At 48.9% G+C, this 3634-nt stretch overlaps 2 non-coding genes across 2 annotated transcripts; both read left to right on the forward strand.

Moving 5' to 3' along the window:
• The first annotated feature begins 1487 nt into the window (after positions 1–1487).
• On the forward strand, positions 1488–1560 carry Trnaa-agc (transfer RNA alanine (anticodon AGC)). The gene has a single exon. It is a non-coding gene; the product is annotated as a tRNA-Ala (tRNA).
• Positions 1561–3050: 1490 nt separating this feature from the next.
• Positions 3051–3124, forward strand: Trnaa-agc (transfer RNA alanine (anticodon AGC)). The gene has a single exon. It is a non-coding gene; the product is annotated as a tRNA-Ala (tRNA).
• The last annotated feature ends 510 nt before the right edge of the window (positions 3125–3634 follow it).

Consider the following 3634-nt stretch of genomic DNA (forward strand, 5'->3'; position numbering starts at 1 on the left):
CATGCGCACCTTGCCATGCAAGTGGAATATTTCCCAACAAGCAGAGGTGTCTAGGCAGATACAAGCGAACGATTAGCATCCACAAGTGGCAAGCGTGCTTTTATTCGTGCGCGGGCAGCACCCTCCTCCCACACCTACACTTAATTTAGAAATAGTAAAAATGTTCCCATAAGATTCTCAAGTCTACGTCGGAATGATCTGCCTTGCGCCGAGTTCACGTAAATCCCACTGCACGTTCCCATTCTTTGCATGCAGTCGGCTGCTACTGGTGTTACTGGTTGTGACTGCTGATAACAGATGCCGTAGCAATCACTTCATGGAGTGAGTTATATGTTTTGCGATAGTCTGTCTCTGACAAGCAAGCACAGGTGATATAGGTGCGAACACAGGAAGCCTGCAGCCCCACGCTGCCTGCAGACACAGAGCAGCACACTAGGAGAGCGGCTTAAGCCGCAGGCGAAATGTGCTCATTCGCTTTGGCGCGACTTCGAACTATAAATAAGGCTGTCACTAGCGTGAGCGTCGTGTAAAGTCGGAAAAGTCGGCTGCATGGGTGATTGCCAAGTTTGGGGAGCGTTTCGTAGTATGATCAGTGCAATGGAGACGCGGAAACTTGTTGTGGCCCAGTGTTTTGCAGTTGGACGACAAGAGTGGTACACAGTAGCAAAGAGCGAGGCACTGAGTTGGCATGAACAATGGAATGCACAATGGGGCTCGAGATGTGCTTGTTACCTCAGGTGCTGTGTGATTGTCGACAAGGAGTGAAATGGACCAATTATTTTACCGCCCTTTCAATTTAAGACGTTAAAAACAGACGGAATTTGCATTCGTAATACCAGAGCATCGAAACTACTTGGAACTCTTGTGTATATGAACGTGTCCGCGCCTTTGTACTCTGGTACCTTCGCCGCTACAAACCAACCAACCATTGTGTCCGTGCGCATCAGTGTCGCAAAGAATGGAGAATAGGCAGGCTTGGTCGTGTGTGCAGCCGTAGTTCAGTAGGCAGATCGTACGCTTAGCGTGTGAAAGGTCTCGGGTTCAAGCCCCGGCGCCTCTATGTTTTGTAGTCAGTGCATGGTAAGTTTTGGTCGCGGCGAACCTAAAGGCAAGCAAGCAGTTGCAAAACCAGCGTCACAGACTGATATGATGTATACTGACATAAGGAGAGCAAGATGTAAGTGAGGGGAACGGCTGTTATCGAGGTGTCATCGAGTGCAGATCTGTCTAAGGTATCACGGCTTAACGTCATTGAAGTCTACAGAGTGGACAACACGTTCGTCTAACTCAGACCGGTGTCCGAACTCTATTTTCGACGTTATGCGTGCCACTTTCATTGTGGCCAACTACGATTCGATACAGAATGCACGAAACCTGAAAGACACCCTCACTGATACATAGAGAGTAGTGTTTGTCTGCGGAATAATGGAAGTGCAAGGGTCTGTGACGTTGATATTTCTGTATGTAGCACTACTAGTCAACGGGGTGTGGGCGTAGCTCAGATGGTAGAGCGCTCGCTTAGCGTGCGAGAGGTACTGGGATCGATACCCAGCGCCTCCAGTATTTATAACACACCTACATGCGCACCTTGCCATACAAGTGGAATAATCCACAACCAGAAGAGGTGTCTAGGCAGATACAAGCGAACGATTAGCATCCACAATTGGCAAGCGTGCTTTTATTCGTGCGCAGTAAGCACCCTCCTCCCACACCTACACTTAATTTAGAAACAGTACAAGTGTTCCCATAAGATTCTCAAGCCTACGTCGGAAAGATCTGCCTTTTGCCGAGTTCACGTAGATCCCACTGCACGTTCCCATTCTTTGCGTGCAGTCGGCTGCTACTGGTGTTGCTGGTTGTGACTGCTGATAACTGATGCCGCAGCAATCAATTCATGGAGTGAGTTGTATGTTTTGGGATAGTCTGTCTCTGACAAGCAAGCACAGGTGATATAGGTGCGAACACAGGAAGCTTGCAGCCCCTCGCTGCCTGCAGACACAGTGCAGCAACACTAGGAGAGCGGCCTAAGCCGCAGGCGAAATGTGCTCATTCGCTTGGCGCGACGTCGAACTATAAATAAGGCTGTCACTAGCGTGAGCGTCGCGTAAAGTCGGAAAAGTCGGCTGCATGGGTGATTGCCAAGTTTGGGGAGAGTTTCGTAGTATGATCAGTGCAATGGAGACGCGGAAACTTGTTGTGGCCCAGTATTTTGCAGTTGGACGACAAGAGTGGTACACAGTAACAAAGAGCGAGGCACTGAGTTGGCATGATCAATGGAATGCACAACGGGGCTCGAGATGTGCTTGTTACCTCAGGTGCTGTGTGATTGTCGACAAGGAGTGAAATGGACCAATTATTTTACCGCCCTTTCAATTTAAGACGTTAAAAACAGACGGAATTTGCATTCGTAATACCAGAGCATCGAAACTACTTGGAACTCTTGTGTATATGAACGTGTCCGCGCCTTTGTACTGTATTTACCAACCAACCATCGTGTCTGCGCACATCAGAGTCGCAAAGAGCGGAGAATAGGCAGGCTTGGTCGTTTGTGCAGCCGTAGCTCAGTTGGCAGATCGTTCGCTTAGCGTATGAAAGGTCTCGGGTTCAAGCCCCGGCGCCTCCTTGTTTTGTTGTCAGTGCATGGTAAGTTTTGGTCGCGGCAAACCTAAAGGCACGCAAGAAGTTGCAAAACCAGCGTCACAGACTGATATGATGTATACTGACATAAGGAGAGCAAGATGTAAGTGTGGGGAACGGCTGTTATAGAGATGTCATCGAGTGCAGATCTGTCTGAGGTATCACAGCTTAACGTCATTGAAGTCTACAGAGTGGACAACATGTTCGTATTACTCAGAGCGGTGTCCGAACTCTATTTTCGACGTTATGCGTGCCACTTTCATTGTGGCCGACTACGATTGGATACAGAATGCACGAAACCTGAAAGACACCCTCACTGATACATAGAGAGTAGTGTTTGTCTGCGGAATAATGGGAGTGCAAGTGTCTGTGACGTTGGTATGACTGTATGAAGCACTATTAGTCAACGGGGGGGTGGGCGTAGCTCAGATGGTAGAGCGCTCGCTTAGCGTGCGAGAGGTACTGGGATCGATACCCAGCGCCTCCAGAATATTTTCCACACCTACATGCGCACCTTGCCATGCAAGTGGAATAATTCACAACCAGCAGAGGTGTCTAGGCAGATACAAGCGAACGATTAGCATCCACAATTGGCAAGCGTGCTTTTATTCGTGCGCACTAAGCACCCTCCTCCCACACCTACACTTAATTTAGAAACAGTACAAGTGTTCCCATAAGATTCTCAAGCCTACGTCGGAAAGATCTGCCTTGCGCCGAGTTCACGTAAATCCCACTGCACGTTCCCATTCTTTGCGTGCAGTCGGCTGCTACTGGTGTTGCTGGTTGTGACTGCTGATAACAGATGCCGTAACAATCAATTCATGGAGTGAGTTGTATGTTTTGGCATAGTCTGTCTCTGACAAGCAAGCACAGGTGATATAGGTGCGAAAACAATAAGCTTGAAGCCCCTCGCTGCCTGCAGACACAGAGCAGCCACACTAGGAGAGTGGCCTAAGCCATAGGCGAAATATGCTCATTCGCTTTGGCGCGACGTCGA

This window comes from Schistocerca gregaria, chromosome 10, assembly GCF_023897955.1.
Source record: "Schistocerca gregaria isolate iqSchGreg1 chromosome 10, iqSchGreg1.2, whole genome shotgun sequence".
In the NCBI taxonomy this organism is placed as follows: domain Eukaryota; kingdom Metazoa; phylum Arthropoda; class Insecta; order Orthoptera; family Acrididae; genus Schistocerca; species Schistocerca gregaria.